The following is a 25,693-nucleotide window of genomic DNA, read 5'->3' as shown; positions in this document are numbered from 1 at the left end:
ACTAGTGACATTGCCTGTGCCCAAGCGTGGGAGCCGTGAGAATGTGCCACTCAGGTCTCTGCTGTGGGGATCGTGACTGACTAATAGCTCCGGCTGCTGCCCTCTGGATTCACCAGCAAAGTTTAGCCAAAGCTAGGCTTCTCTCGGGTTACTTGCAGTTACTGAGCAAGCAGGAGTACTAATGTGGTCCACTCATACAAGAGCCACATGCCTCTGAAGGGTGACTTTGGCTTGAGGACTCCGCATGGGTGTGGTCAAGACCTTCTCAGGACTGAGTTGGAGTCTGAGACTCTTCCTCCCCAACCCTCCTTCCATCCCCCTCCCCTTCGCAGGGGGTCAGACCTGCACTGTGGTTGAATCCTCTCCCGGCCTTCTCAGGGCTCTCCCCTTTCCCTTCACAGGCAGTTCCCCCAGTCAGTCTCCTACATGTGTAATCTTGTCTTGGTGTCTACTTCTCCGGGAGCCCAAAGTGACACACCGTCCCTTTCCCAGAAGGTGTTGCCCATCCTACCATCTAAAACCCTTCCGGGAGACAGCACGAGCACACTCCATCTTCCACATAAACTCGATCTATCCCTCCGCCCTGAAATGCTATTTCCTCAGAATTCCCACAGCATTTGGAACTTTGCGTTTGGCGTTGATGGCCTTTGGCTTTGTGTCTGCAGGATATCACCTACTAGTTGATAAATACACTGAGAACATGAAGAGCTTCTTGTTCATCTTGATTCCTTTTGGTAACATACTTCCTTATTTGTAATCGTAGTAATTAGCATCTAATCAGCACTCTCCAGGTGCCAAACACTGCCAGAAATACTTTTACATGGATTAACTCATGTAATCCTCCCAAATGGGATCGGTAATATTATTATCCTCATTTTACAGATGAGACACAGAGAGGATAAGAATCTTGTTCAAAGTTACGCAGTTGGTAAGTGACAGAGTCAGGACTTGAACCCAGGCAGCTGGCTCCAGAGTTCCCTAGTTCATTTAGCAGTTATTTTTTATCCAGACAGAATAGGTGCCAGGGGCTATACACAGTGTTGGGGATGCCAGAACTTGCAATCCAAGTCTAGAATAAATAACTATTAAAAAAGCAAACAAACCCAAAATGTGATTTCCAAATAGACGGATGTAAGTCTGTGGGGGAGTAGCAGCCACCTGATGTTTTGAAAAATTTCTAAAAGCTTTCCTGCACCAAAGATTGTTTTCACAAGCCAGATGTTCCCGTCATTAAAGTAGTGATTTGAGACCGAGAATTAAGGCCTCTTGAAGGAGCCCCCTAACCTTCTCCCTTGTGTATGTGCACTCATTATCAGACCTACCGTCTGATCCCAAGGGGAACAGCTGTAAGAAAGGACTATTTGTGTGGACAAAATGGAGAAGAGGTTGGAAAAAGAGGTCCGGGGAGAGGGGCAGACGGACCAGAGGGCTGTGGGTAAGGATAGCCTTGGGTGAGGCTTCTTTTATGGAAACAAAATTGCAGAGACACTATTGTAAAATTTTAAATATACAGAAACCAAAAGTGAATCACTGTCCCCCCAAAAGGACTGGTTATAAGTAGTAAAAATTCTTTCAATGAGATCTTTTTTAGTATTTTTAAGACAGCATGGAAGAGAGGGGAACAGATGACCTATGTTGCTTCGTTACAACTTTTTAAAGGGATTAACGTGTTTTATTTATGTCTGGTCATATTTCTGGAACAAACAGTGTAGACCTCTATTTTCCATGGACTTCATATCTGATGAGATAAGGATGTGTTTGGGTTAGTTCGGCTGATGTAGTAGAACTTGTGCTGAACTTCGGGGTAGAAGTAAAATATCACCTCGTGTGTGTGTGTGTGTGTGTGTGTGTGTGTGTGTGTGTCAGGTTGCAGCTATTTATTTTGGAAAGAATGGTTCCATTCCTCTCTTCCTGCTCCTTAAATAAATATGTACCCAAACAGACACATCATTTTAACCGAAGTAAGTAAATAACGAACTGGAAAAATATTTGAAATTTATAGGAGAGGATGTAGTTATAACCTCAGTACATAGAGAGCTCCTACATATTAATAGGAGAAATTAGAACAGATGTTTAAAATATACATATATATGTCACAAATGAAGAAATGACAAGAACCAATGTTTTAAATGTCACTTCAGTTATCTAGGATATATAAACTTACAAATAAAAAAGTATCTACCGATGATTTTAGCAAAGTTGCTGTTGTGTATGTTTCTTCCCTTAATGATTCCTCCCGGTTATCCGTATTTGCTTTCCAATACACCTTTGATAGGACTCTGATTTGGTATGATCTCTCTGGAAAGTAATTTGTTGGTATGTGCCAATGGTCTTAAAAAATGTACATATCATTTGACTTAATTTCCTTTTGTAGGAAATGATGATGGGTTTACTTAAAGGCGATTAAGAAATGCATTGCAGCATTGTTTTCACGTTTAAAATTTTGTTTATTGAGGTAAATTTCACATAGTATAAAATTAATCATTTTCAAGTGAACAATTCACTGGCATTTAGAACATTTGCAGTGCTGTGTAATCACCACACCTCTGTCTAGGTCCAGAACAGTTTTATCACTCCAACAGAAAACCCTGTACCCATTAAGCAGTCGCTCATTCCCTCCTCCCTCCAGCCCCTGGCAAGCAGCTCTGTGTGTTTTTAACCAGCTGAGGTTTTTTTTTTTCCCCCTAAAAATCATTCTGCTCCACCAGGGTGATAGTACAATAGACCCTTGAACAACGGGTTTGAACTGCATGGGTCTACTTCTATGTGGATTTTTTTTTTATATAATAACAGTACAGGACTGTAAATGTATTTTATCTTCCTTATGATTTTCTTAATAACCTTTTCTTTTCTCTAGCTTACTTTATTGTAAGAATACAGCATATCATGTGCATATTACATACATACAAAATATGTGTTAATTGTTTATGTTATTGGTGAGGCTTCTGGTCAACAGTAGGCTGTTATGAGTTAAGTTTTGGGGGAGTCAAAAGTTGCATGGAGGGAGCAGACAGCCCCAATCCTTGCATTGTTCAAGGGTCAGCTGTATATGTTGAGCATATTTATATGAGTGAGGACTCTTGGTTGCAAGTGGCAGAAACTCAAACTAACTTAAAAGGGGGAGATTTAATGATACACACAACTACTGTAGGGGAACATTTGGCTTTAAGTACATATGACTGTTGATAGGGATGTAAGTGGAGTCCAGGACACTCACTCATTCTCACCTCCACTCTCTTTTTTGACCTCCCTCTTGGTGAAAAATACTCCTTCCACTCTTGGTTCTATGTCCATTTGTTTCCTTTCTGTGGTTTTCCTTCATTCTCAGGCTGACTCTTCCAGGTGCAGGAGAGATGGTCCCTGAAAGCTAGTGACCCTTGAGAAGAGTGTGGCTCCTCTAGGGCCCCAGGTCCTGAGACCATGCTGATTGGCTTTACTTGGGTCATGGGCCCATTCCCGTGGGAGATGGGGTACTCTGCTTGGCCGGCCTGGATATCATTTGCCCCGTTCCTAGAAACGGAATCTCATTCTGGCTCATATATTCCTGAGAAAGTAGTTCTGGAAAGGCATTCTGATACATTCCCACACAAAATAGTACTGCTCGTATTTCTGCTCATGCCCATGTATATATCACAAGGGCATTGACTTTTGTGTTGATAATCCTCGGGCATTGAGAAAACTTTACATGACGTTTTATAAGTTCTACTTAAGACTGTGGGAGTTATATTTGAGGATTTATCTAATTTGAGGGAAGTAAGGGTTTTCCTTGTAATAAATGGATTTGCCACTCTTTGAATTCTATCTGTGTTAGTATACATTTTTTTAAGTCATTCCACAGGTAGATACTGAGGGTTTGCTGTGTGCCAAGTAAACCTCCAGTTTAATGAGCTTTTCATTCATTCGGGCAGATGGACAATAAATAACAAGTAAATGTATAATTTCAGGTAATGATTATAGAAAAATGAAGCTTGATGGGGTATGTGTACGCTGGTCTAGGCAGCAGGGTCAGGGAAGGCCTCTCTGAAAAGGGGTTAGAGTCAAGATCGGGTTAAGCAGGGAATAGCTTGGTGGTTATTTATGGGAGTAGTGTTCCAAACAGAGGGAACAGTAAGTGCAAAGGCTCTGAGTCATAAATAGGCTTGAGAATCTAATGGAAGTCAGTAGAGTTGGAGGAGTTGTGGGTGGGAGAGGAAAGGGTAGGACCAGGTGGGGCTTGTAGGTCTCATTGAGGATTTGGGATTTTCCTCTAACTAAGGTGAGATGGGGAGCCCCAGGGGGGGGACGAGCAAGGGAGTGACCTGAGTTGAACTTCAGGACCTTTCTTTGTAAAGCGTTTCTTTTCTTTTGGCTTACTTTATAAAAAGTGTGATCCTTTGCCCCAATTCTTAGCAGTGACTGGAGACAGAAAAGGGAAGAGGTAAGAGAAAGAAGTGGTGCTGGAGAAGCGAAATGAGTAGCTGTGGAAGCCGTGGCAGAAGCAGGTTTTGCAGAAGGTGGGCACATGTGGCCCGTGTCTGTCCTTATTGTGGCAACAAGCAGTGATGAGAAGACAGGCTGGGAACACTGCAGGCCATGGGACAGGAAAGCTAGACTGCTGTGGGGCCATGTAGAGGGACCCACACAGCAGCCCAAGCTTGTAACAGTATGGAGGTGGACTTGCTGTGTTACCCCAAATTTCAGGAAGAGGCAAGAAGCAGATATATTAGAGAGTACCCCTGGGATGGCTGGGTGGCTCAGTTGGTTAAGCGTCTGACTCTTGATTTCGGCTCAGGTCATGATCTCAGGATTGTGAGATTGAGCCCCGCATGAGCTCTGTGCTGGGCTCCTGCATAAGATTCTCTCTCTCAGTCTCCCTCTGCTCCTGCTCTCCACCGCCCCCCTCCCTGGTGTGCACACAGTTTCTCTTTGTCTTAAAAAAAAAAAAAGTACCCCTGATTTTGACAAAATGTGGAGATAGATCTGCCAGTTGCCAGAAAAGAATGAGCACAGGAAAATGTTGATTGGTCAGGGTCATATTAATTTATCTATATCATGATTGCAAAGAGGAGCCAGTGGTTGGCTCAGTTTCAGGAACCGACCAAATTAGGGCCCCATTTGTACTTTATATTGTGTTTCTTAATGGAAAGACCTGAGGGAGTCTTGATCTCTGGCTCAGTGTAACTTGAAAAGATATGATTTTTATCTCTTATATACCTGTGTAAAATATTCCTTGAAAAATCAAGCCAATAATGTCACTCTGCACAGTCTGTTCTGTATTTAGGTGACAGGATAGTGTAGCCTGGGGAGCTAGACTGGGTTTGGATCCTGGTGCTGTTCTCCCAGCTGTTGCTCCTTGGTCAAGTGACTTCACCTCTCTCTGACTCAGCTTTCTCCTGTCAGCCTCAAACAGGTTAACATGTATCCTGGGATTTCAGGACAGAGTATGGCACATAATATGTGCTCAGTAAATATTAGCTGCCGTCATCACCTTCTTATTTGTTTTATGTAGTCTATTTTGGAAATCCTTACATGTTAGCACGCTTATTTCTACCTCAGTCTTATTTATAAAAAAATCTTTCTTTTACTTGAGTAGAGTTGACACACAGTATCACGTTAGTTTCCGATGTACAACGTAGTGATTTGCTCATCACAAGCGTAGCTGCCATCTGTCACCGTACAGCACTAGTACAGTAGCACTGACTGTATTCAATATGCTGTGCCTTTCATCCCCGTGACTCGTTCATTCCATAACTGGAAGCCTGTGCCTCCCACTCCCCGTCACCCATTTCACCCATCCCTCTACCCCCTTCCTTCTTACAACCATCAGTTCGTTCTCTGTATTTATAGGTTTGATTCTGCTTTTTGTTTGCTTGCTTATTCACTTGTTTTGTTTTTTTTAGATTACACATGTGAGTGAAATCATACAGCAGTTGTCTTTCTCTGACTTATTTCGCTTAGCATAATACCGTCTAGGTACTTCCATGCTGTTATAAATATCAAGATCTCGTACTTTTTTATGGTATGGAGTAATATACCCTCGTACGTATGTACCACTTCTTCTTCTGTTGATGGACACTTGGGCTGCTTCCATGTCTCAGCTATTTTAGTAATGCTGCCGTGGGCATAGGGACGCATATATGCTTTCACAATGTTGAGTCTGGTTCATAAACTGCCACAACAGTTGTGGGAACTCTGGAGGGGAGCCAGGTTCGGGAGGTAGGAGGATGAGTGCAGCTTTGGCAGTCTGAGTTGTGGTGCCCGTGGGACACCCAGATGTGGGTTCTGGCTGGGCAGTAAAAATGTAGGAATGGGAGCGTGGGAGAAGAGAGGTGCAATCATGCTGTTGCCAAGGGATGTGTTCTTCATAGAGTGACAGTTAAGGATTCGGGGTAACTGCTTCTTTTATTGGGCAGATAAAGGAGCAGTGTGTGGAGCTGGGAAGGGGCTTCGATGCCAGGAAAGCAGTTTGTCACAGAAAGCCAGAGAAGAGTGAATTTCAAGGAATGAAATGTCGGCAATGTTTAAGAATGCAAAAGTTGTGGGGCAGCTGGATTAGGAAGTGGTAGTGCATCAAGGAGCTTGTCACTGAGCACTGAAAGAAAAATCTAGGTGAGTGGTGGGATCCTAAGCCAGCAGAGAGATGGAGTGAGTGGGGGTGAGACTGGAGGCTACACACAAGAATACCCTTTTAGAAAGTTTGATGGTGAAGACAGGGGACTGTAACTCAAGGCGTAGCGTGGTCAGGGGAGGGCTTTACAGGCTGCATTTACTGTTTGCAGGCTGACTAAAGGGAGATAACTGATGGTGCACGATGGTGGGGGATGTGGGCTGATGTAGGGTCAGGTATACAGAAGAGGATGCAGAGAGGAATGTATGGGTGTCCTGACCGCTTCTGCAGAACCTAAGGCAGACGTCAGGCATGGAGGGGAAAGAACGTGGTGCGAGGCGCTGTGGCGGTCTCGGACACAGACCAGATGGCTCAGAGTCTGACAGAATGCTCCAGCTTCTAGACGGTCATCAATCAAATACGGGCACGTGCCCAAGGATGCCAACAAGGGGTTTTGTTTTTTGTTTTTCAATGAATTGCTCAGTTTTTTCTCCTGTGAGTTATAAATTGACGTAAATCTTGAGCTTAATTTTTTTCCAAATTGGTAGAAAATTCAAATACGAAACAATCTGACTTTTATCTTGTTTCCTAGTTTTGCTCCACTTAACTTTTTTTCACAGGTGTGTGGAGGAAAAAAGTGTGATATTATGGGTAATCAAAATAGCAAAGAAAGGTATTAGAATCCCTTTTTTAAGAAAAAGCCTTAAACCATGGGGCGCCTGGGTGGCACAGCAGTTGGGCGTCTGCCTTGGGCTCAGGGCGTGATCCCGGCGTGATGGGATCAAGCCCCACATCAGGCTCTTCTGCTGGAAGCCTGCTTCTTCCTCTCCCACTCCCCCTGCTTGTGTTCCCTCTCTCGCTGGCTGTCTATATCTCTGTCGAATAAATAAATAAAATCTTAAAAAAAAAAAAAAGAAAAAGAAAAAGCCTTAAACCAAAAAACCCCATTTGAAAGCTCCTCTGTCTCTCCTTCTTTCCCCTTTTGCTCTTTCTGTCCTTTTAGAAAAAAATGTAGTTGTTGAAGAGTGTATCAGTTAGTTTGTGCTGCATAACAGATTGCATTACAAACCATCCCAAAGCTAAGTGCCGTAACAAAACAACCAGTCATTTTGCTTACAATTTTCTGGGTTTCTTGGGCAGTTCTGGTTTAGGCTTGCACATGCCTCTCACATCGGCTGGTGGTAGATGGCCTCATTTACGTGTCTTTTGGTTGGCACTCTGTTGACCAGGGCAGTCCATTCTTGCAGGCTATCTTGAGCTCCTTTCGATGTTGGCCATAGGGTTCCAAGCTTAGCTGGTGCATAAGGTTTTTCAAACTCGTGCTTGCTTCACGTTTGTTAATGTCACATTGACCAGAACAAGCTCCGTGCCTCTCTGATGCAAATAGAGAAATAGACATCTCTTGCTAGGAGAGGAAAACTCTGCATTCTTGCAGTCTACTACAAAGAATCATCATGAAGAACCAATAAAAATAGGATTGAGATTTTAAAGTTTCTTGCTTTTAATACAATTTGTGTTTTGATTGGAATACCAGGAAGAAAATATACCAAAGAAACAGAAAGAAGGAAAATGTTTGCTGTGAATCATGAAATCATCTTATGATAACGTCAGCCTTCCGTTATTTAGGCCAAAACCCGAGTTTATTGGCTCTACCTTCAAATATATCCAGAGTCATTGGCCTCTTCTCACTGCCTGTGCTGGTATTGCTGATGCTCCCATTATCCTCACGCAGATTAGTGCAGTTATTCTCAGAAATGGTCTTCCCCTTTCCACACTTGTGACCTACTCCCCCCCCCCCCCCCAATCCCTGCCAGAGTCTCTTCAGAAGAGCAGCTGGAGTGATGCTTTAAAAATATGACTCTGCACCCTCAAATAGCTTCCCAGTTGTGGAACTCATTACAATGGCCTCAGGCCCCACCTACCTGCCAGCCTTTACCCTACCCGCTTTCTAACCTCACCTGCAGCAATTCTCCCCCTTCGCTGTAGACTCAAGGGCCTTCTCGCTGTTTCCTGACCATGCCAGACTTGCTCATAAGGAGTTTGCACGGTCCAATCCCTCTGCCCGGAACAAATTTCTCCCAAATGTCCATATGGCTTATTTCTTTACCCCCAAATGTCCATGTGTTTCTCTTCCTTACCTGTTGCAGATCTTTGCTCGGATGTCATCTTATCAGCAAGGTGTACTTCCCTGGTCAGAATTGAATACTGCCTGTTTGGGCATTCCCCATTAGCCTTTCCTCTTGGTTTTCTCATTTACTGAATGCCTCCTACTGCCAGAATATAAGCTTCCTCAGGGCATGGTTTTTTGTGTTTTGTATCACTCCTGTATCCTCAGGGCCTGGAAGAATCTCTGACACAGAGACATTCTTTTGTGTTTGTTCAATGAACGAATGCCATCTTACCTTACTTCCTAGAGCTGTGGGCATTCCGTTAGATCAGGGGTCCACAACTTAGAACTGGCTGCTTGTTTTGACAAATAAGTTGTTGGACACAGCCATACCAGTGCATTTATGTTACCCATGGCTGCTTTTGCACCATCGTGGCAGCGTTAAATGATTACAAGAGGGGCCTAAAACATACACTCCCTGGCCCTTTGCAGAAAAGGTTACCACTTCCCAAGTTAGATGCTGAATGGCAAGCCCTTAGCGCAGGGCCCCCGGCAGAGAGACTGGACAATAAATGCAACTGGCTGCTGTAGGTTTTGTATTTTCTCTTATTGTCACTATCGAAAGAACAGTGCATGTGACCTGAAGACATGCGTGGCTTTTCATAGTTATGACTGCTCTGTGCCTCTTCACATCAAAAAAGCTAGAACTCTTTCTTTGCATCTGCTGTGCATTCCTTCATAATTTGAGCTCATAAGTAATTGAGAAACAAATAAATTGCATTCCACGGGTTGACGTGAGTTGGGAAACGTGGAGGCTGTGGTTAAACAGCTAGCGAAGAATGGCTCTGCTAGGTGTGGACTCAGGTGCTGTGGCTTGGGTGTTTATCTACATTCCCAACAAGGGTTCCATGCTACCTCCTGGTAGTTTTTGAATAAATGAGTGTGTGTTCAAGCTTCAGTGTTTTCAAGATAACATAATTTTTTTTAAAAGATTTTATTTATTTATTCGACAGAGATAGAGACAGCCAGCGAGAGAGGGAACACAGGCAGGGGGAGTGGGAGAGGAAGAAGCAGGCTCATAGCAGAAGAGCCCGGTGTGGGGCTCGATCCCATAACGCCGGGATCACGCCCTGAGCCGAAGGCGTCTGCGCTGTGCCACCCAGGCGCCCCCAAGATAACATAATTTTTAATATCTTAAAATGTACACATTGTCATGATAACTAATTTTTTTTTATACATTCTAGGGAATAAGAAGTCAGAAAGGGAGGAGCTGGACTCCATCCTCTTTTTGAGGTAAGTTTTTGTTAAATTCATTTAGCTTTTGAGATTCTTGTTGAAAATGTGGTACTTTAGCTCTTTAATTTTACTTGAGGACATAAAAAATGATGGACATGTATTTCCTTCCTTCCTTCCACTTTTAAAAACAATGCTGCAAAGAATATTCTTGTGATTTTTAATTTTTTTTGCAAACATGTGGGAGAATTTTTCCTGTATGGTTACCTAGATGTGAAGTTCTTAGATGGAAATGTATCCACATTAAACTACTGATATGACCAAATTGAAGGTCATATAAATTTATATGGAAACTTTTATGGAAGTTGTGTGTAAATTTCCCTAAGCAACACTGGCGATGATTTTTTGTGTGTGTATATATGCAAACTGACATGTTGAAAACCCACTGTTTTTAATATGTTGTTCCTGACTACTAGTGAGATTGCAATCTTTGTATGTGTCTGTGTGTCCGTGTGTGATCACATATTCTTTTCAAAGTTGGAACAGTGTGTTTGGGTGTGGTTCTTGGTCTATTAAGCTTACAGTCTCTCTTGTCCACATGTATTAGACAAGCGGCCAGATTACTGATACCTTGAGAGCTACACTAGAACTAAATTGTAGGTTCTGCAAGTTAATTGTTGGTTATCTAGAAATTATTCATGGTTTGAAGAGACATGTGCTTAGGCTGGTGTGCGATCAACTTTATGACGATAAAAGGAAGGCCTAATGTATGTTTGTTGCAGAGCTGGCTGGAGGGAGAGGCCAGGGGAGAAAGCTCTCCAGGGGCTTTTTGGGTTTGTGGAATAAAACAGATCTGAAGACCTCCTGCCCAGTACTTGGCTCCTGGCTGGCCCTCAGTGACTGTGGTTCCCCTTTCTCTCCTTAAAGGGCTGTACTCCTTCCCCAGAGTAAGAGACATTGATTCACTGTTTATGTTATGGTGGTTATTGTGTTTCCTGTGGTAACCCTGCTGTGAATGAAATTTGTACAGAGGAGCTGTCTTTAACAGGAGCTTTAATTAAGCCTGTCACTTAAATATGTATCCATCATTTGTTTGAACTGTCCCATTAATTTAAATTGTCTGGTTTATGTAGCAGTTGAACATTTACTAAAGAATCTATAACATATATGCAAGTTATGAGGCATAGTTCTAAAGCCCCTTCTCTTGACACCGTCCCCCCCCCCTCATTTTAAGAAGTAGAAGCTACTTCTCCTTGATCCTGTTCTTTTTCTCCTCTGAAGGCAGCCACTCCTCTGCATTATGCCGTTACCCTTCTTTTTTAAAAATGGTTTTTTACCACAAGTACTCGTATCCCTAAACAATGCATTGTGCAGTTTTGTTTGGTTTTGAGTATAATAAAAATGGTCTCACGTGGTGCATAATCATCTGTGGCTTGCTGTTCACATTCAACGGTATTTCTGAGATTTATCCCTGTTTGTGAGTTTAGCTCAAGTTCATTCATTCCATTCCCACTGCTGGATTAAGCGAATATATATGATTTATTTAATTCCAGCGTATTGTCTGCAGATTTTTTGTTTGTGTGTTTTCTTGGTGGACAGTCATTGTCTGTGAATAATGACAAGCTTGCCAGTGAGTCTTTTCTTGTCTTACACTGCTGGCCTGGCCCTCCAGTACGTGGGTAAATAGACACAACAAAGACGGTCATCCTGCTTCTGATTTAAAGTGTTCTGTGTTTTTTTATATAATAATATTTTTTTATTATATTACGTTAGTCACCATACAGTACATCCCTGGTTTTTGATGTAAAGTTCGATGATTCATTAGTTGCGCATAACACCCAGTGCACCATGCAATACGTGCCCTCCTTACTACCCATCACCAGCCTACCCCATTCCCCTACCCCCCTTCCCTCTGAAGCCCTCAGTTTGTTTCTCAGAGTCCATAGTCTCTCGTGCTTCATTCCCCCTTCTGTTTACCCCCCCTTCTTTATCCCTTTCTTCTCCTACTGATCTTCCTAGTTCTTATGTTCCATAGATGAGAGAAACCATATGATAATTGTCTTTCTCTGCTTGACTTATTTCACTTAGCATTATCTCCTCCAGTGCCGTCCATGTTGCAGCAAATGTTGAGAAATTGTTCTTTCTGATAGCTGAGTAATATTCCATTGTATATATGGACCACCTCTTCTTAATCCAGTCATCTGTTGAAGGGCATCTCGGCTCCTTCCACGATTTGGCTATTGTGGACAGTGCTGCTATGAACATTGGGGTGCATATGGCCCTTCTCTTCACTATGTCTGTATCTTTGGGGTAGATACCCAGTAGTGCAATGGCTGGATTATAGGGTAGCTCAATTTTTAACTTTTTAAGGGACCTCCACACTGTTTTCCAAAGTGGCTGTACCAACTTGCATTCCCACCAACAATGTAGGAGGGATCCCCTTTCTCCACATCCTCTCCAGCATTTCTTGCTTCCTGCCTTGTCAGTTTTTGCCATTCTAACTGGCGTAAGGTGGTATCTCAGTGTGGTTTTGATTTGAATTTCCCTGATTGCTAAAGATTTTGAACATTGTGTCATGTGTCTATTAGCCATTTGTATGTCCTCATTGGAAAAGTGTCTATTCATATCATCTGCCCATTTTTTGATTTGATTATTGGTTTCCCGTGTATTGAGTTTGAGCAGTTCTTTGTAGATCTTGGATACTAGTCTTTGATCTGGAGTGTCATTTGCAAATACCTTCTCCCATTCCGTGGGCTGCCTCTGAGTTTTTTTGACTGTTTCCTTGGCTGTGCAGAAGCTTTTTGTCTTGATGAAGTCCCACAAGTTCATTTGTTCTTTTGTTTCTCTTGCCCTTGGAGATGTGTTAATGCATGGAATACCCTTAGAATGTACTCCGTGAACTTAATGGACTTAACGACATGAAAATAAATGTAAACTGCAAATACGGAGAAACGAACTCGGGACAATTTCGTCTAGCCATTTATATCCTTTCGTTTAGGTCCCATCTCAGACATTTTGTTTCAGCCATTTTCCATGAGGCGACTTTGATCAAACAAAATGTTCTCATTCTGTGCCCACTTGGAAGCTTACAATCAGAATATTCCAAAACACGAACAGTTTTTTCAAAAGTTACTATCTGAGGTCACTTATTAAGACTTTCTATTCTTTGACAAATTGTTAAATGGAACAAAATTTTAAAATTCTATTTCATCTGCTTTAATTTTAATTCACTGATTTTTAATTTCAGAATCAACTTTTTATGCCAATGGCTTGAAGTTTTTAACCCCTAGGATAACCTACTGGCTTTCAGTTCTGCTGTTTTCAGTTTTGTTTACGTGACATTGTTTTTACCATGTCCAATTTCCTGATGCTCTCTATGAATATTAAAATATTTTTTTGCTCCAGTTGTTTTGATACACTTGACATACAGAACTGTGTATGTTTAAGGTACCCGGCGTAATGATGTTCCTTTCGTATACTGTGAAACGATCACCAGAATAAATTTAGTCTGACGCCATCATCTCTAGAGATGCAAAAATGAAGTTAAAAGAGAAGAAAGAGAGTTTTTTCTTTGTGATGAGAACTCTCAGAACTTGCTCTTTTCACACCTCTCAAATACACCATAGAGCAGTAATGAACTGGTTTCCCAGCGATCATGTCATCCCGAGGGCCCTGTACGCTGGAGACACTCATCAGTCCTAACCCTAGTGTGGCTGATGGTGAGTAGCATTAGCAGACCTTACAGGTTGAAATGACTCTTGAAGTTACATTGAGGAATTCCTCGGTTTGCCATTATCATGAATAGAAATCTCTATTTCATAGATGGGTTCAAAGTAGGACTTACTCCCTGCTCATATTCACAGTAAAGTCTTATGGACATTAGAATTGGAAGAATCAGAGCCTATTTTATATGAAATGATGACAGGAGAAATTTACTGAAGTGGTGGAAACAGGAATGGAAGGGAGGGGACAGATGTTGGCAATAGCAAGAAGTAGAGACACGTGGTGTGTCTGGAGTGTTTTCGTGGCTGTTAATGAGATTTAAATCCACCATCCTGAACTACTGTTTATTGTCCTCATGATGATTGTTTCATGAGTGGACATTCATCTGCTCACCCAGGCTCTTTTTGGCCAGCTCTGTATTTTCATGCAGCATTCATGGAAGGACAGTAGTGGCCTCCTGGGAGTATTAATGGCAGCCATTTGAGTCCTGTGAGTTTTCAAGAAACTTGGCAGTTAGGGCCACTGATTTATTAATGCATATCACTTGACTGCCCAATGGCAGGTACTTGATCTTAGGCTGACCAAAGCAGAATTTGAAAGAGAGGGAGAGGGGGCGTCATGGACATTTGTACCATATTTCGAAGCCCTTCATGCACAGTGGCCTGGAGTACAGTGTGAGCAGGTTCCAACGGAGCAGCAGATGTATTTCAATAGCGGCCATTTTTAAAAAGTCCTTTTAACTTTGGTGAAAGAGCTCTCCTTTTTTCCCCACTCTGCAGCAGAGATATATCCAGAAGAAATCACTCCTCTCCTGCCAGCCATATGAGGGGAAAAGATTACTGAGGACCAAACACGCTTTTTTCTTCAGATACTGTTGAAATATATGGTTATTCACGTAAGAGCAGAATCATGGATAATTCAGTAATGGTCTTACTCTTGATGGGAAAGAGAAGACGTTGCTTCTTTTCTTCCTGCTTATCCATATTTTGTATCTTTGCTTTTTCCTTCAGGTGATTCTTTGTGATACTTTGCTAGAAATAGAATATGTGTCAGTTCACATCAGCAAAGACCTGGCATACATACCATTTTGTGTGAGTGTGTATGTAAAGGAAAAAAATTCAGTTCTCCATTGCTTTCATATTATTACCACATTCACAGAGAGCACTTTGCTTCTAGCACTTACGGTGGGTAAATGTTTGGGTTTTCCCCTCACCAGACAACTCTGCAACACCAGCTGGATGTCCTGTAGTTTAACTCAGCTTTGATGCTGTCTGCCTTGAGATGGCGTCAGATCCCACAGGTTAAGGGCTCAGTCCCATGAGACTGTTCCATCACATTCAGGTGCTAGTCACAAGTAGGAGGGCCCCAGGTTACCCACAGCTTCTGAACAACTTGACTAAAAATCAGAGGTTCCCACAACTCCTCCTCAGCTTTGACTGATTTGCTAGAGTGGCTCAGGGAACTCTGGGAAACATTTGTTTTCATTGACCATCTTATTAAAGGATATGATAAAGGATACAGATGAATAGCCAGATGCAGAGACACAAGGGATACAGTCTGGGAGGGTCCCAAGCACAGGAATGTCTGTTCCTGTGGAGCTGTCACCCTCCCGGTACGTGGATATGTTCATTCACCTGGAAGCTCCCTGAAACCCCTGCTACTGGGATTTTTATGGAGGCTTCCTCACATAGACATGGTCCACTTCCAGCCCCTCTCCCCTGTCTGGAGGAATGGAGGGGTCGGGATGGGGGTGCTGAAAATTCTAAGTTCTAATCATGGCGTGGTCTTTCTGGTGACCAGCCCTCTCACTCAGGAGCCATCTGGGAGCCCACGAGACCTCTACAAGCTGTGTTATTAAAACAAAAGAGCTCCTCGTGCGCTTATCACTTAGGAAATTACAAGGGTTTTAGGGGCCCTATGCCAGGAAGTGGGGCAGAGACCCATATATATTTTGTATTCCCTCATAGTATATTCATCTATTCTTGCCTCTTTTCTTCTTCCTGACCCCTAATCCTATGCTAGCAAGGCAGGATCGGGGAGGAGGCAGGCCTAGAAGCTGAATGGGCAGATCAGGAATAGGCAGGGCAGGCCGGAAGATGGGGCGAAAGCATATGGAGGTATCTCTTTGTACCACCAGCCCAGAACAACTTGATGTCACATGTTCCTTTCTCTGATGTTTACCAACTGAATATGGAGTTATGATCATTAGTTCATGATTTCAGTAGGTGATCCCTTCCCCTAGTCTACATTTCTGATATGGTTCAAAAACAAACTACTGAATTCTTTTCTCTCAGCCAACACTTCTGTCTCTGAGTTCTTCCTGGGAACTCTGTCCAGTCTCTGTGTCCTCCACAAGCAAGTTTGTTGATGTTATAATCTTTGCTCAGCCCACTTCCTCTCCTGAGACTCACTTCTACCTGCCCCTTCCCTGTCACTGCTGAGAAGGGGAGTCAAGTCTAGTGGTCAAGTCCGGAGGAAGGACACTTTAGTGTTTCAGGTGATCTGACAATGACTGCCCCTGCTTCATGATCTCTCTCTTCCCCTAATGTTTTCTTCCTTCTTCCCTCCTCCCTTTCTTCTTGCCAGTTTTCTTTAGGGGTCTGTTTCTCTCTGCTGTCCCTCAAGATTCAGTCCTTGCCTCCCTTTCTGACTACTCTTTCCTGTTGGGTAATCTTGTCTGCTCTCCTCTCCCATTTCCTTTATCCAGCACCAGAAACACAAGGACTCCAAAATCCCGAGAGCAGACTGGAGTATTCTCTTGTCCTCTAGAAGCTGTGTATTTTGGCCCTACTGGCCCATTGCACCTGCATTTCAGACTCCACCTGTTCAGAAGTGGTAGAGTATTCCATCTGTCCCCGGAAATTGGCAGGGAGTATCGAGAAGTTGAATGTGTTGGGGCACTTGGGTCTCATTCTGGATGTGTCACTAATGAACTGTGCAACCTCAGATATGACATAATCCCCAGAATCCCACTGGAGGAAGGATGCCGGTGATAGAGGGTGAGGATTTTTATGTAGACTGTGAACCCCCTGAATAGTGTGCAGACTTGTATGTGCATGTCCATCCCACACGTCTTCCCTCCCTTCTCTCTACTGAGTCCTCAGAGCAGAGTTTCTCTCTTGGCTCAGCCCGGAGAACTGCTGCCAGGTTGCTGACATGGAGCCCCTCTGGCCCAGGGGCAGCCAAAGCCCCTCATCCTTTGACCTTAGATGTTGCACAGTTGTTTCCACTTTCTAAGTGGGCTACGGCGTGAAGGAGGTCGGGAAGCTCTGCTTTAGAGTACTCTGTGTGCTAACCAGTATTAGGAACCTGTGACAGGGGCACCTGGGTGGCTCAGTCATTAAGCATCTGCCTTCAGCTCAGGGCGTGATCCCAGAGTCCTGGGATCAGTTCCCATATCAGCCTCCTCCACTGGGAGCCTGCCTCTTCCTCTCCCACTCCCGTGCTTGTGTTCCCTCTCTCTCTGCCTGTCTCTCTGTCAAATAAATAAATAAGTAATCTAAAAAAAGAGAAGAAAAGGAAAAAAGAACCTGGGACAGGTGTAGCTGGACTGGCAGGCCTGGCTTATCTTAGCCTGTGGATTCCTTTTAATAAAGACAATGCACTTTTCAAGTTTCTGTAGCTTTGCCTTCTGATGATGATTTTTCACGTACCCATGCAACATTGTGTGAAATTCTTGTGAGGGATTATTTCCTTAATTCCTGTTTACTATAAATGGCCCTTTTTGAGTTAAAAAAAATAGAGATTACATCTGACTAAATATTTTAAGGGCAGAAAGAATGTTAAATCATTATAGAGAGGTGGAAAAAAATACAGGCGTGATGAGTAGAGCAAGTTTAAAAACATGATATCTTTGGGTGATTTTTTTTTAATTCTCAGTAAAAATGTCTTTAACATAGTTAACTACTTTGTTTTAAGGTATTCATTCTTGTCATCATTTGAGTTTTAAGATATGATTTCAGGCGCGCCTGGGTGGCACAGCGGTTAAGCGTCTGCCTTTGGCTCAGGGCGTGATCCCGGTGTTATGGGATCGAGCCCCACATCAGGCTCCTCCGCTGGGAGCCTGCTTCTTCCTCTCCCACTCCCCCTGCTTGTGTTCCCTCTCTCGCTGGCTGTCTCTATCTCTGTTGAATAAATAAATAAAATCTTTAAAAAAAAAAAAAGATATGATTTCATTACATGATTGTCAAGATTATTTGTCACCATAATTTGTCACGCTTGTTTTTTTATTTAGGATAGGAATTTTAATAAGATAACAGCATTTCAGTTTAGTAGACGTTAAGTTGAAATGTAAATGTACGTATGTTCTTTCCCACATATTATCCAAAGGCTGCAAGCTTGGAGTGGAAGAATAAGGAGAATCAAGATACTGGTTTTAAATTTCTTTTTACATTGTTTCGAAAGTATTATCTTCCTCATTTATTTCCATCATTTACTAAGTTAAACAAACATCCACAAACCTGTACTTGGGAAGTACTGATTGGGCCATGTGTAGAGGATGTCCACAGGGACAAAACAAAGTGACCTTTGTTTATTTTTAAGTAAGATAGTCATTTTATTCTTATATTTAACGGTCACTTTATTATAAGAAGTTTAAGGGTTCCTAATAAACGATTTTACCTGTTTGTACAAACTACCTATTTGTAGCTGAGCTCATAGTAGTAAAGGGGAACTGTGGCTCCTGTACTCAGAAAGAGTTCAACACGTGTCATGATTTTTTTTTTGGCGTAATTATATTTCAAATCTTTGAATGTTAAAATAAAGTTTCCTTAAGTCTTCTCTTCCAGGTGGTGGGGTATGGTGACCCCAGACCTTGCTCAGTGGCGAGGCAGGCCAGCCTGGGCCACGCAGCTGCCCATAGTAGGCCTTTCTTTTATCTTGGATCTTTCATCCAGCAGGTGCTACTTACAGCTTCTTACGGAGGGGCCGATGTTTGGGCAGCTGGGCAACCTAGGGAGAGTAAGCCCCGGAAAGGAAGGAAACATAAGGAAATTTCTAATTTCACTGCTAAAGTTTTTCTTCTATAAGAAATGAAGGCTCACAGGACACAAGTATCCCTTAGATTGATGCCGGGGTGGGGAGGCAAATTTTCCTCTCCCAGTTAAAGCAGGCAAAAATTAGTTAAAATGAATAATCAGGAACAATGTTGGAGGGGAGAAGGTCACAAAAGACATTAATCCATCTGGGGAATGTGGACTACTAATCCAGTTGTCTGTGGGTGTTTATATACATACACACACACGTGCACGCTCGGATCAGGGGAAAACAGCAGAAGCTTGATGCATTTTGGAAGACGTAGAAGTACTAACCTTTCCAGGTACTGAGATATGTATTTGTTAGCTGTCTATATGTGGGTATTTTTTTCAGAACTTGTTTCTGATTTTATAAAATAGTCTGTATTCACTGTGGAACATATAGCATACTTTAATATGCTGAAATTAAAAGTGATTCGTTGAGAACTTGTCTTCCTCATGCAGGTACCTCCAGTTGTATAAAAGTTAGTAAGAGAGTTGGACAAATCCAATACCGTGTAATTTTTTTGTATGGATTATGAAATAGAAAGAATGATAAAGGGACTTCTTATTAATTCTTTGGAAGTGGTGGTGTTCGATATCTTAAAGGTGAATTCTTTCAGACATAAAGTAGTTTATACTGATTCTATTCTTTGGATTCATCTAAAGGGAAAAGGATATAAAACTAAAGTCCCGTGGATTTGATTAGTGTAATATTGGATGTTAAAATACCTAAAATGATTTAAAAAATAATAAAATACCTAAAATGATGAAAAATGTCTATACATGCTTTTAGATTTATTTCAGTCATAAAATGAGATTAAATTAGTTATAAGGTATGTGAAAATATTTTTACTATTATAATATGTCATGTCTCAAATTTGTTACAAAGAGTTATTAGCTTGGTACTTCCATAGCTCTATGCCATTGCTGTAACAAGCAAACAGTAACAGTAGCCACCGTCCCATCTTGGTCAGGTTGCAAGGCAGAATCAGAAACAAGTCTACCAAAAGATGTCATCTTTTATAATTTCTGGTTCTTTAATTTTAGTTGCTATTCATACAACCAAATACATATGTGCTCAGTAAGAAACTGAACCATTCGTGGGGGTTACACTCATGAACCTAGTCATGTGTTCTTTTTTCTTCCAGACATCCCCCATTTGAGACCAAAGCCAGTGTACATTACTACAACGCGAGACGATGAAAACATTTACAGTACAAAAATTCCATACATGGCAGCTCGCGTTGTTTTTATTAAATAGATTGTAACTTTCTTTTTCAAAAAAAGTATCTAACTACAACACAAAACACTAAAAATGGAGTTGATGTACTGCCCAAAATCATGCAGGTATGCCATTCATCTTATCTTTTACGTAGGTAAAAATATGCTAACACGTACCAAAGTAATTGATTATTAGGGTTTTTGGTTCTTAAAGAATGTTGGTTATGGGGATTGGTTTTATTGGTGGGCTCTCTCTGTATTGCTGAGGTGTCAGAGGGAGCTCTGAGGTAGCACTTGCAGTGCTCTGTTGACATTGCCATGACAAGGCGATCTTGGGGGCCAGGGAGACATTTTGAGGAGGTGGCTGTGGTGTGCAGCCTCCTGGCCCCCTCTTATTTTCCCTCCTTTGATCAAGTACCGGTGACCTCAGAGCATAAGATCAGGTTGCCTTCACCAATCCCCAGCACCAGGAAGGCCCTCGGGAATCATGGAGGTGGGCCATGGGAAGGACCACGAGACTGCCAAGTGCCCTCTTGGGATCTCAGGGGAAGGAGTGGAAGAGCATCTCAGGATTTCAGGATGCCATGATGGAATCCCTGCAAGAAAAGGCTGTCTCCCTCCAAGGCCTTCAGTGAAGACCTCTTTCTGTGTGGGGCCCGTGGTGTATCTTCCCTCTCTTGCGGTCCTCGGTCACAGACAAATGGGGCTTTCCCAGCAGACTGAGTTGCTTAGGGACTTTGCAATGGGTAGAGCAGAACCACTTGAGGAGGTTCGAGAGCAGCTGCTTCATGGCAGGGACACGGTTTTATGCACAAAGTGTGGTCCACTTAGAGCAAGTTTGCTGATGCCCTGGAGTTCCCAGAAGCGTGACTAGGCCTGAGCCGGAAGAGTGACACACACCCGAGTGACAATGAGCATCTTCACAGAGAAGCACCGCTTTGATAAGAACTGACTGAAGAACTGGAGAAACTTCGTTTCAAAGAAGTCTGAGGGGGATATAATTGCAGTAAGAGCAACAAAAGACTTACTGAAGATTTTAAGAGAAAGATTTGGGGCGCCGGGGTGGCTCAATCGGTTAAGCGTCTGCCTTCAGCTCAGGTCATGATCCCGGGGTCCTGGAGTCAAGCCCCGCATAGGGCACTCTGCTTAGCGGGGAGTCTGTTTCTCCCTCTGCCTCTCCCCCTGCTGGTGCTTTCTCTCTCTCTCTCTCTCTCTCCCTCTCTCAAATCAATAAAATCTTTAAAATAAAATTAAAAACTTTAAATTCATTAGTTTAAAATTTTAATAGGTAAACTGTAAACAGTAACGATCACTGCTGAGAACAAAATTGATTTTCCAAAGGAATATCTGACAACACTGAGGAAAAATTCAAAGAAATGGAAATCAGAAATGAATAAATAAGATCTGAGGAGAGGTCCAGACCTACCTTACAAGTATCAGGAGGACAAAAGGAGAAAAAATCAGAAGTGATCATTGAACTAATGCAAAATTTACTTGAGCTGAAAAAAAGTCATGCCTTAGATTAACAAGGCCTTCGAGTCCCAGGGAGAATTAGCTAAACAGACACAAACCTAAACAGACATAAACCTATTTGACTTTAAGGAATTAAGAGAAAAATTATCAGAGTTCCAGACAGAAACCACAAGTTCCTTCTAGAAAATGAGACAGAATAGCATTGAATTTTGAATCTAATCTATAACCCTCAGAGCTGAAAGAACTGTCAGTCTGTCTGTCTTTCTCTCTCTCTCTCAGAACCTTGCTTCATATCACATACATAAGCAGATGTCGGATTGATTTAAGTCCTAAATTGATTTAAGGTCTAAGTATTAAAAAAATAATAAAGAATTTAGTAGACAATCTAGGGGAATATATACATTTGGGAAGTGGTAGACCACCTTAGGTAGAGATAAGACCCGCAAGCCACAGAAAAAATGAGGTCCCACTTTATTTTACAAACTTGAAAAAGTTTGCATGTCAAAAGGTACAGTAAAGCCACACTCGGTCAACAGACGGTGAAAAGCATCTGTAACATCAGAGCTGTTAAAAGAGTTCATGCTTCTGATATATAGAGAGTGCCTACAAACCGATGAGAAGACAAACAGCCGATTGAAAAACAGACAAAAGGAGATGAAAGAGAAGTTCACGGAAGAGAAAATAGAAATGACCCTGAATTTCACTGAGCCAGGGAACACCATTAGTTCTGGACCATGCTGAGAGACCTTTATTCACCCATCAGGTAGGCAAAAATTTGTATGAAATCATAGATAAGAAACACAGTCCCATTCTTTGATAAATTTTACATTATATCTTGTGTGATTGTTAAGTCAATTCAAAGTAGTCTGTTTAAAGGCTGTGACTTTTTCCTACCTGGTTTCAAAATTTCAGAAAACCATCACTGAAAATAAGTTTCTCGTTCTTGAAGAATACATTTGGATGATGATAAGTAGCAAGAATAGCAGATTAACCACGGATTCAAGGTTCCAGTTTTTTCCTTCGTTGGTCATTCACACTTGTGAGTCATCTACTTTTATTATCTGGCTTTCTTAGTGTCCTAAAGGTCTGACCCCCGAATGAGTTTGGATGGTTGTATCATCCTAACAGAAGAAGACTCCATAACTCAAAGTGTCTTAAAGGTAAAAAAGAAGTATTTTAATCTATAGAAGCAGCTCATGGCAGGGCTGGCAGAGAATGTGGGTTATTCACACTCTCTCCATGATTCTGTACAGTTTTCCCTACTCTGCCCTTTCCCTCTGGCAGGGTTGGCTTCCACTCCCTGCTGATTGTAAGACGGCGGCCAGCAGCAGGGGCACTGCCTTCCTTGTTCGTGTTCAGAGACAACCCAGATATTTCTGTAAAGCTCTTACCTTTTGTCTGAGTGGGACAACCTAGTTTACTTGTCTCTCCTGGCACAGTAACAAGGCGCTGACTGATTCGAAGCTGGCTATGTGAATGGCCCACGAAACAGAACCGTTCCCTGGTCCTGTGGATGGGGCCAGCTTCCTGTGAGTCACCTGGGCTGCAGGGGAGGAAGCACACAGAGCCCTGGGGTTCCATTAAGGAGGGGGAGTGGATTCTGGCAGACGACTGTCCAGCCCAGCGCTGCCACATGCTGCAGATGGCCGTACCTAGAAATGGTCACCGCCATCGTATAGACTCTCAGTCGGCCTCACAGTGAGTTGTTATCGTAGTCTTCTAGTGCCATTGCAGCAAATGACAAACTTTCAGTGGCTTGAAACAATGTATTTTATGACCTTGCAGCTCTGGAAGTCAGAAGTTCAAAATCAGTCTCGGTGTGGTAAAATCAAGGTGTTGGCAGGTGTGCGGCTCTGCCTTCTGGAGGCTCTCGAGGAGAATCCATTTTCTTGCCTTGTCCAGCTTCTAGAGGCTTCCTGCATTCCCTGGCTTGTGGCCCTTCATCATATCACCTTTTCTCCCTCTGTTTCCATCTTCCCATGGCCTTGTGTCTGATCCTCCTGTCTCCTTATGGATACTCATGATTACATGGGGCCACCCAGATGATCCAGGATAATCGCTCCCTCTCACACCTGAATTTAATCACACCTTCTAAATCCCATTTGCCGGGTAAGGTAAGATACTCAAAGGTTCTGGGGATTAGGGCATGGACATCTTTGGGGGGGGGTCATTATTCAGCTAATCAGCTGCCTCCTGTACTCCTGTTTGTGCCTCGCAGCTGTGTTTCCCGCCTCATCTCACATGTGTCTCCTGTGTTTCTCTCTTCATTTGCATTGTACATGAGAAAAAGCAGCAATTTAAACAATTGAATAAGATTCTGGAGACAGAGTTGCAGGAATAAAAGCACATATAATTTCATTTGTCTCCTGAAAGTTTTTGTTTGGAATTTGAAATTTAATATAATTTTGCCTATGTAAAGTGAATATTAGTGAAACAGTTGATCCAAAATCTCTTTTCAAAGAATATACTGTTCTTGTAAAAGCCCTTCAAAACAATATTTTAAGTGCTGTTTCCAAATGGAGTTTATACTTTTGCCCTTATTATTGTATTGAAGGTCTGTTTGAGGGTGTGTGTGTGTGTGTGTGTGTGTGTGTGTTTTCCCAAAGTGAATTTGCTTCGGGATCTACTAATACCTTTAATTTTTCACCAGGGAGGACATGAATTAGTGCATCTTCTAGACTAAGTTTTCTTAGCACTTGGAGAATCTGGTATAACAAATATTCATGGGAGAACGGAAGGACAGTGGCTCTTACATCCCATATACTTTTGACAGCAACAGCATAAACCTGAACAAACTGTACATTCTTGGTGCATCACTTCAGCTGAAAATGTGTTCTGTGAAGTATTCTTTAGTCCTTAGTAATTCATTTTTGTATGAGATAAAAGTACTTCAACATACATTAGAGAAAGCAGAGTGGTGATTTTAAAATTTCAGCAGTGACCATTTTTTAGCAGTTCTATCAGCATATTAATTGACGTTAAAACCCATCAAAGCCCATTTGGGAATGAAAAAGAAAGTTTGAGATGGTTCAGTTTTGTGTATGATATTTGTATTTATTTGTATGATAACACTTAGTTATACTTTTATTAAGTCTCAGTGCACCATTCAATAATGATTCGTGGGCTGTGGGTTTCCTGAAATTGTATTTCATGGAATGAGCAGTTAGAAAAAGTGAATCTGCACAGCCAAGGAAACAGTCAAAAAAACTAAGAGGCAGGGGCGCCTGGGTGGCACAGCGGTTAAGCGTCTGCCTTCGGCTCAGGGCGTGATCCCGGCGTTATGGGATCGATCCCCACATCAGGCTCTTCTGCTGTGAGCCTGCTTCTTCCTCTCCCACTCCCCCTGCTTGTATTACCTCTCTCACTGGCTGTCTCTATCTCTGTCGAATAAATAAATAAAATCTTAAAAAAAAGAAAAAACTAAGAGGCAGCCCACGGAATGGGAGAAGATATTTGCAAATGACACTACAGATCAAAGACTGGTATCCAAGATCTACAAAGAACTTCTCAAACTCAATACGCAAGAAACAAACAAATCAAAAAATGGGCAGAAGATATGAAGAGACACTTTTCCAATGAGGACATACAAATGGCTAACAGACACATGAAAAAAGGTTCAACATCATTAGCCATCAGGGAAATTTAAATCAAAACCACACTGGGATACCACCTTATGCCAGTTAGAATGGCAAAAATTGACAAGGGAGGAAACCACAAATGTTGGAGAGGATGTGGAGAAAGGGGATCCCTCCTACATTGTTGGTGCAAATGCAAGTTGGTACAGGCACTTTGGAAAACAGTGTGGAGGTCCCATAAAAAGTTAAAAATTGAGCTACTCTTTGATCCAGCCATTTCACTACTGGGTATTTACCCCAAAGATACAGACATAGTGAAGAGAAGGGCCATATACACCCCAATGTTCATAGCAGCATTGTCCACAATAGCTAAATCATAGAAGGAGCCGAATGCCCTTCAACAGATTAAGAAGATGTGGTCCATATATACAATGGAATATTACTCAGCCATCAAAAAGAATGATTATACAAATTTTGCAGCAACATGGACGGGACTGAAAGAGATAATGCTAAGTGAAATAAGTCAAGCAGAGAAAGATAATTGTCATATGGTTTCACTCATTTGTGGAACATAAGAAGTAGGAAGATTGGTAGGAGAAGAAAGGGAAGAAGAAAGGGGGATAAACAAAAGGAATGAACCATGAGAGACTATGGACTCTGGGAAACAAACCGAGGGCTTGGGGAGGGGGGGAATGGGATAGGCTGGTGATGGGTATTAAGGAGGCATGTATTGCATGGTACACTGGGTGTTTTACGCAAG

General features: G+C 42.3%; 2 protein-coding genes across 11 annotated transcripts in view; one reads left to right on the top strand and one right to left on the bottom strand.

Annotated features, from left to right (window-relative positions):
- The window catches only part of LOC125282011 (ral guanine nucleotide dissociation stimulator-like), a 460,718-nt gene that overhangs the window by 264,373 nt on the left and 170,652 nt on the right, over positions 1 to 25,693 (bottom strand). The window lies entirely within an intron of this gene.
- LOC125282996 (ral guanine nucleotide dissociation stimulator-like) overlaps positions 1 to 25,693 on the top strand; it is a 601,545-nt gene that overhangs the window by 558,852 nt on the left and 17,000 nt on the right. For 2 of the 6 annotated variants that reach the window (XM_057312976.1, XM_057312968.1), the window contains 3 exons: positions 9,938 to 9,986; positions 19,813 to 20,011; positions 22,271 to 22,397. The gene's annotated coding sequence lies outside the window, so the exon portion shown is untranslated. Of the gene's footprint in view, positions 1 to 9,937; positions 20,012 to 22,270; positions 22,398 to 25,693 lie in introns of all 6 variants that reach the window. The other 4 variants (XM_057312974.1, XM_057312969.1, XM_057312972.1 and 1 more) reach the window with 3 other exon arrangements.

Source organism: Ursus arctos, unplaced genomic scaffold (assembly GCF_023065955.2).
Source record: "Ursus arctos isolate Adak ecotype North America unplaced genomic scaffold, UrsArc2.0 scaffold_16, whole genome shotgun sequence".
NCBI classification, from domain to species: domain Eukaryota; kingdom Metazoa; phylum Chordata; class Mammalia; order Carnivora; family Ursidae; genus Ursus; species Ursus arctos.
Note: the sequence above shows the minus strand (reverse complement) of the source record. Positions and strands in the feature narration are given on the sequence as shown.